Source organism: Moschus berezovskii, chromosome 7, assembly GCF_049115385.1.
Source record: "Moschus berezovskii isolate FMDL1 chromosome 7, NW_MosBer_1.0, whole genome shotgun sequence".
NCBI lineage: Eukaryota > Metazoa > Chordata > Mammalia > Artiodactyla > Moschidae > Moschus > Moschus berezovskii.
Window position 1 is genome coordinate 65,965,469 of NC_142466.1, and position 8,888 is coordinate 65,974,356.

Genomic DNA, 8,888 nt, shown 5'->3' on the forward strand with positions numbered 1-8,888 from the left:
GCAAGAACATTTCCTTCTCCAATGCATGAAAGTGAAAAGTGAAAGTGAAGTTGCTCAGTCGTGTCCGACTATTCGAGACCCCATGGACTGAAGCCTACCAGGCTCCTCCGTCCATGGGATTTTCCAGGCAAGAGTACTGGAGTGGGTTGCCATTGCCTTCTCCCAAAGCTTACAGGGGAGGGAAAACAAAAAAAAACTCTAAAAAATCCCAGCCTAAATCTGTCTGGAGGTCCAATTCTAACCTTTTCAGACCTCTTTAATGTGGTTTATTGATTGAGTTGCCATAGTCAACCTAAAGAGCTAGGTTTATTTCTAATCTTCCCCCATTCATTTAATTCACCCACTCCTTTGCCAATTCTCTGAAGAGTCACCAGACTCTATGCCAGAAATCCTACCTAGCTTAGGCTTGAAGTGTAAATATAGTTAAAATTTTCATATGACCTTAACACTTTCCAAATTATCAAATCAAGCAGTTGAAACTTTTAATGACTAAGCTTCTGCAAGCCAAAACACAAAAGATACCTTATGAAGTTTTTAATTAATTAATTAATTAATGGATCATTTGACTTCAGCAAAGCTGAACATCATTCAGTGGTTTTAATTATTTCCTAATTAGAGAAATTACATTTATTGCTTGCAGAATTTGCTAAGGAAATGGTGTCAAATAACATTTCTATTAATGAATATGACCAGTGCATTCTCTTGACAAAACTCTATTAGCCTTTGCCCTGCTTCATTCCGTGCTCCAAGGCCAAATTTGCCAGTTACTCCAGGTGTTTCTTGACTTCCTACTTTTGCATTCCAGTCCCCTAGAATGAAAAGGACATCTTTTTTGGGTGTTAGTTCTAAAAGGTCTTGTAGGTCTTCATAGAACCGATTAACTTCAGCTTCTTCAGCATTACTGGTTGGGGCATAGGCCTGGATTACTGTAATATTGAATGGTTTGCCTTGGAAACGAACAGAAATCATCCTGTCATTTTTAAGATTGCATCCAAGTACTGCATTTCGGACTCTTTTGTTGACCATGATGGCTACTCCATTTCTTCGAAGGGATTCCTGCCCACAGTAGTAGATATAATGGTCATCCGAGTTAAATTCACCCATTCCAGTCCATTTTAATTCACTGATTCCTAGAATGTCGACGTTCACTCTTGCCATCTCCTGTTTGACCACTTCCAATTTGCCTTGATTCATGGACCTAACATTCCAGGTTCCTATGCAATATTGCTCTTTACAGCACCGGACCTTGCTTCTATCACTGGTCATATCCACAACTGGGTATTGGTTTTGCTTTTGCTCCATCCCTTTATTCCTTCTATAGTTATTTATCCACTGAGCTCCAGTAGCATACTGGGCACCTACCGACCTGGGGAATTCCTCATTCAGTATCCTACCATTTTGCCCTTTGTTACTGTTCATGGGGTTCTCAAGGCAAGTATACTGAAGGGGTTTGCCATTCCCTTCTCTAGTGGACCACATTCGGCTGTGGTCCATGTGATCAGATGGACTATTTTCCTGTGATTATGATTTCAGTTTGTCTGCCCTCTGGTGCCCCCTAGCAATACCTACCGTCTTATTTGGGTTTCTCTTACCTTGGTCGTGGAAAATCTCTTCACAGACGCTCCAGCAAAGTGCAGCCAGAGAATGCACTGGTCATAGCAAACACCCTCTTCCAACAACACAAGAGAAGACTCTACACATGGACATCACCAGATGGTCAACACCGAAATCAGATTGATTATATTCTTTGCAACCAAAGATGGAGAAGCTGTATACAGTTAGCGAAAACAAGACCAGGAGCTGACTGTGGCTCAGATCATGAACTCCTTATTGCAAAGTTCAGACTTAAATTGAAGAAAGTAGGGAAAACCACTAGACCATTCAGATATGACCTCAGTCAAATCCCTTATGATTATACAGTGGAAGTGAGAAATAGATTTAAGGGACTAGATCTGATTGATAGAGTGCCTGATGAACTCTGGACGGAGGTTCGTGACATTGTACAGGAGACAGGGACCAAGACCATCCCCATGGAAAAGAAATGCAAAAGAGCGAAATGGCTGTCTGAGGAGGCCTTACAAATAGCTGTAAAAAGAAGAGAGGCGAAAAGCAAAGGAGAAAAGGAAAGATATAAGCATCTGAATGCAGAGTTCCAAAGAATAGCAAGGAGAGATAAGAAAGACTTCCTCAGTGATCAATGCAAAGAAATAGAGGAAAACAACAGAATAGGAAAAACAAGAGACCTCTTCAAGAAAATTAGAGATTCCAAGGGAACATTTCATGCAAAGATGGGCTCGATAAAGGACAGAAATGGTAGGGACCTAACAGAAGCAGAAGATATTAAGAAGAGGTGGCAGGAATACACAGAAGAACTGTACAAAAAAGATCTTCACGACCAAGATAGTCACGATAATGTGATCACTGACCTAGAGCCAGACATCTTGGAATGTGAAGTCAAGTGGGCCTTAGAAAGCATCACTACTAACAAAGCTAGTGGAGGTGATGGAATTCCAGTTGAGCTATTTCAAGTCTTGAAAGACGATGCTGTGAAAGTGCTACACTCAATATGCCAGCAGATTTGGAAAACTCAGCAGTGGCCACAGGACTGGAAAAGGTCAGTCTTCATTCCAATCCCAAAGAAAGGCAATGCCAAAGAATGCTCAAACTACCGCACATTTGTACTCATCTCACACGCTAGTAAAGTCATGCTCAAAATTCTCCAAGCCAGGCTTCAGCAATATGTAAACCGTGAACTCCCAAATGTTCAAGCAGGTTTTAGAAAAGGCAGAGGCACCAGAGATCAAATTGCCAACATCCGCTGGATCATGGAGAAAGCAAGAGAGTTTCAGAAAAACATCTATTTCTGCTTTATTGACTATGCCAAAGCCTTTGACTGTGTGGATCACAATAAACTGTGGAACATTCTGAAAGAGATGGGAATCCCAGACCACCTGACCTGCCTCTTGAGAAACCTGTATGCAGGTCAGGAAGCAACAGTTAGAACTGGACATGGAACAACAGACTGGTTCCAAATAGGAAAAGGTGTACGTCAAGGTTGTATATTGTCACCTTGCTTATTTAACTTCTATGCAGAGTACATCATGAGGAACGCTGGGCTGGAAGAAGCACAAGCTGGAATCAAGATTGCTGGGAGAAATATCAATAACCTCAGATATGCAGATGACACTACCCTTATGGCAGAAAGTGAAGAGGAACTCAAAAGCCTCTTGATGAAAGTGAAAGAGGAGAGTGAAAAGGTTGGCTTGAAGCTCAACATTCAGAAAACAAAGATCATGGCATCTGGTCCCATCACTTCATGGGAAATAGATGGAAAAACAGTGGAAACAGTGTCAGACTTTGTTTTTTTGGGCTCCAAAATCACTGCAGATGCTGATTGCAGCCATGAAATTAAAAGACGCTTGCTCCTTGGAAGGAAAGTTATGACCAACCTTGATAGTATATTAAAAAGCAGAGACATTACTTTGCCAACCAAGGTCCGTCTAGTCAAGGCAATGGTTTTTCCCGTGGTCATGTATGGTTGTGAGAGTTGGACTGTGAAGAAGGCTGATCGCCAAAGAATCGATGCTTTTGAACTGTGGTGTTGGAGAAGACTCTTGGGAGTCCCTTATACTGCAAGGAGATCCAACCAGTCCATTCTAAAGGAGATCAATCCTGGATGTTCATTGGAGGGACTGATGCTAAAGCTGAAACTGCAATACTTTGGCCACCTCATGCGACGAGTTGACTCACTGGAAAAGACTCTGATGCTGGGAAAGGTTGGGGGCGGGAGGAGAAGGGGACGACGGAGAATGAGATGGCTGGATGGCATCACCGACTCTGTGGACATGAGTTTGAGTGTACTCCGGGAGTTGGTGATGGACAGGGAGGCCTGGCGTGCTGTGATTCATGGGGTCGCGGAGAGTCGGACACGACTGAGCGACTGAACTGAACTGAACTGACTGATTAATGAATATATACAAATAAATATTATAGTTTTAACAGTTTACAAAATCTTAACTGAATTTTATTTTTTTTAAGTTGTTTCAAAGTAGTTTATTTACGGGTTCCATTTTCACTCCTCAATAGATTTTACATATTTCTTATATGCTTCTTCACTCATTAGTTCATCTAGTTCTGAAGGGTTACTGAATGTCATCTTGATCAGCCAACCATCTTCATAACAAGACTTGTTGACAAGTCCTGGATTTTCTGCTAGAGCTTTATTAATTTCAGTCAGTTCTCCTGATAGAGGAGAATAGAGTTCACTAGCAGCTTTCACACTTTCCAAAGCACCAAACTCCTCTTGTTTGTTCAACTTTGTCCCAACTTCAGGCAGACTAAACAACATCTCCCAAAGCTTCCTGTGCAAAATTGCTGATTCCCACTGTTCCAACACCGTTTTCTGTTTTTACCCATTCGTGTTTTTCTGTGAATTTCCGCACCGACAGCAGAGCAGGGCCGGTGAGCAGCGCCCGGACAGCACCCGCCAGCAGTCCCCAGGGCCGCGGCGAGCAGTGCACACTGGGTGCCGAGATGGCGCGCAGGCTGCAGACCGCGGCGCACGCTCCGCACCGCGCGCAGCGCCACATTGGCACGGGTGCAGAGGGTCTCCGCCCGGCACCTAGAGCACCCGGGCTGGCGGGGGCGGGGCGGGACGGGGCGGCCCCGGGCCGGAGGAGCCGGAGCGAGCTGGCTGGACTGGGGCTCAGGGGCGGGGCCTCTGAATTTTATACTGTTTATCATGAGAGTCATATTACAAGATTGTCAACAAACTGTTATATCTTACTTTGGGGGAGTCCCTTAAGTGTTTTGAGATGCCCAGTATTACTGGCTGACAGTATGCTTTTCTGATCCTGTTAAACTTTTTCCCCTCCAGTTTGGAGCAAGAAAACTGAAGACAAGGTATATCAAACCCATCAATGGCTTTCTCCTGACCTCTCATCCTCTCCTGACATCTACCTTATTTGTTTACTCTTCTTTCCTTCCTCTTGTCATGTAACACCACAGGAACTGTTCAGCCTTTTGGGACAGATAATATGTGTTTATCACAAGGCCGAGGCAGGGCTGTCCCAGGACAGAGTGAAATGTACAACCCCATCCTTTTTCTTAGTATCATGGTCTCATTTGAAAACCAGAGAATGAATTTAACCTCAGAACCAAATGGGAATGAGGGATTAAAGGATTGGTGAATCAAAGGGCAGAAATCTACTAGAATAGCACATGTAGATAAGAGGCGGGGCGCTAAAGTTTGAGTCACATCTGAGAGGAGAATGTTACATCAATCCCCAGGAAAAAAAACTAAAGAACTGTACAGCATTATCAACCAACCAGATATAATTGACATTTATACTATATGACATTGTGATTATAAATTGACATATAAAATTACACCAAACAGTAGCAGAATATACTTTTTAAGTACACATGGAATATTCACCATCATAGACTTTTTGTTTGTTTCATGGTGTAGGCCACAAAACAAACATTTATACTTATGTTTATATAAACATTTATATTAATACACTTCAAAGAACTGAAATCAGAGAGTATGTTTTCTGATCATAATGGAATTAAACTAGAATTCAATAACAAAGATAACTAAGTCTTCAAGCTAGTGATTAAGCAATATACTCCTAAGCAGCCCATGGGTCAGGGAAGAAGTATCAAGGGAAGCTGAAAAATATTTTTAACTAAATAGAAATAAAAATATAATGTATCAAAATTTGTAGAATACAGTTAAATCAGTACTTGGAAGATGTTTTCTAATAGCATTAATTCTTTATATAACAAAAAAGCCCCAATCTCAAATCAGCAATCTAAACATCTACATTAAGAAGCTAGACACAAAAAAGCAAATTAAACCCAAAGTACCAGAAAAGAAACAGTAAAATTAGCAACAGAAATCAGTAAAATTTAAAACAACAGTAAAATATTAGAGAAGATCAAAAAAACTAAAATCTTGTCTTTAAAAAATACAAGTGATAAACTTCTAGCAACACAATCAAAGAAAAAGGAAAGAAGGCACAAATTACCAATAACAGAAATGATACAGAAGATATTTCTTTAGATCATGATGTCTTTTAAAGGATAATAATTGAGGACTACAAACAACTCTACAGACATAATTCATCAACTTACATGAAATGGACCAATTCCTCAAAAACCATAAAGGAGTAAATCTCTCTGAGGATGAAGTAGACAAGGGTACTTAACTCTTAAAGAATCTGAATTTTTAATTAAAATATATCAAAAAGAAATCTAGAGGCCTAGATTATTTCACTAGTGAATCCTGCTAAAACATTTAAAATTCTAAGCAGTATAATTTCTGGAAAACAGAAGAATCAGAAACACCTTGCACACAGTCTTTCCTAGGCCAGCATTATCTTGACACCAAAATTAGACAAAATTGTTCAAGAAAAGAACTATGTAGACCAATGTCCTTCATTTTCATAGATTCAAAAGTCCTCAAAAAATATTACTAAATTGAATTCAGGAATACATGTTAAAATGAGGATAATCTGTTTTTTAAAGTAGGATTTATTCCAGGAATGCAAGACTGGTTCAATATTTAAAAATCACTTAAGGTAATCCACTAAAATCACATTCTAAAGGAGAAAATTCACATGATCCTATTAATAGACATAACAAACATTTGACCGAATTCAATGTTCATTCAGTATAAAAACTCTCAGCAACTAGGAATAATAGAAAGGAACTTTTGTACCCTGATAAAGTGTGTTAGTGTTAGTCACTCAGTCGTGCCCGACTCTTTGCGACCCCATGGACTGCAGCTCCTCTGTCCATGAGATTTTCCAGGCAAGGACACTGGAGCGGGTTGCCATTTCCTTCTCCAGGGGATCTTCCCAACCCAGTGATCAAACCCAGGTCTCCTGCACTGCAGGCAGATTCTTTACCAACTGAGCTACAAATAAAAGGCATCTACAAAAACTTACAGCCAAGATCACACCTAATAGTGAGAGACTGCTTTCTCCCAAAATCAGGAATAAAGTAAGGGTATTCACTCTCACTATCCCTATTTAACATCATACTGAAAGGCCTTTCTATTGTAATGAGACAATAAAAATAAATAAAAGGTACACATATCAGAAGGAAAAATTAAATCCCCCCTATTCAAAGATGACATGATTGTTTTCCACATAAAAAAAAAAAAAGCTCTCCAAAACTGAGATTTAGAAAGGTCATTGGACACACAGTAAATACAGACACAAAATTTCTATATACTAACAATATACAATTGGAAACTGAAATCAGACATTTATAATATCTCTGAAAAATGAAATGCATAGTTATAAAACAAGCAAAACATGTTTAGGTTCTATATGCTGAAAAACATAAGGTGCTAATGAAAGAATGCCAATAACTGAAATAAATGGAGTTATAGTATGTTTTTGGATCGAATAGCTCAACGTTATAAAGATCTCTATTCTACCTAAGTAGATCTATAGTTAATGAACATAATTTCAATCTAAATCCCAACAGAATTCTTGGTAGACATAGACAAACTGATTTTAAAATTTATATACAAAGACAAAGGAAGTAGACTAGCTAAACATTTTGAAAAACAAAAGTTGGAGGAATCACACTATCCTATTTTACAAATTTCTGAGAAACTGCAGTAATCATTGTAATATTAGCCAACAGAGAAACCCATAAGTCATTGGAACAGAGTAAAGAATTTAAAAATATGCCCATGCAAGTACAGGCCTTTGATTTTCAACAGAAATGCAAAAGAAATTCAGTGTTAAACAAATGGTATTAGAACAGTTGGATATTCACATGCAAAAAGAAAAAGGAATCTTGATCTTTAAGTTTTTATAAAAAGTTAGCTCCAAAAAGTATTATAGATATAAATTTAGAGATTAAATTAAGCCTCTTCTAGAAAAAAGCATAAACTTGAGGTAGGTAAAGAGTGCTTACATGCAGCACCAAATGGCAAAAGTATATTCAAATTTGAGTCATTTGTGTTAAGTTCTGTAACTTCCCCCTTGTAATATTTTAGTGAGATAAGTTTTTTCAGGGAAAGAAGCAATCTTTTTTGGGGGTGAAAATAGCAGAGGGGGCCGCATTTTGACTCTTGTGGGTTCTGAGCACTCTTACCTTCACAAGCCCCTTCTTCCATAATAATATTAAACATTAATTTTGATATAACTTTAAATATTTCAACTTTTTTTCCTATTTTAAACAATGTAATAGATTTTCAAGGCTCTAAAATTCTCATTTTCTTGAATTATCATTTGAAGAATATTAAACTTTTTCTTTGACTCTAAAAGATTTTTTCTCCTTATTTTAAAAGAAATCAAAATATTTTGGCAACCCCCTAAATGTATCAGGCACCTTTGGCAATCTGCCTATTGTGCTTAATGGATAAATTGTCCCTGCAAAACAACCGAAACATTGGGGAAATTCTTGAAGTTTCTTAGAGGGATGGCATGATAGTAGCATGACAAAAATTACACTTCTGACTCCAGTCAGCTTAAAGATGACCTTCAGGAAGAGAGCTGACACCTACTTTCCACATCACTAAGCAAATGCATTTAAATCTACAGATCTTTAAATGTTTTTTTCAATGAAGCAACTCAAAGTAAATCCCTTCATGTACACCCAAATACTATAAATTGCCAAGTGATGGTGAGGAGAGCATAAATAATGAAGGGAGCAGATGCTAGGTTTTTGGGAAACTGTCAGTCACTTACACAACTTCCTTTCTGTGTTGCTGCAGCTGCTGTACTGAGTTCCCAAAGCTACAGCAGTTAGCCGGTAGCTGGGTGGGCATATCATTACTTGCATCCCTTACAGGGCAGAATGAAACTGATGGTTTCCATTTACACACATTTCTACTGTTTATCATGGGGTCGTGGAGAGTCGGA

General features: G+C 39.0%; 1 pseudogene; it reads right to left on the reverse strand.

The window, feature by feature from the left end:
- Positions 1-4,072: 4,072 nt before the first annotated feature.
- LOC129557143 (glycine cleavage system H protein, mitochondrial pseudogene) lies at positions 4,073-4,752 on the reverse strand (annotated as a pseudogene).
- Between the last annotated feature and the right edge of the window lie 4,136 nt (positions 4,753-8,888).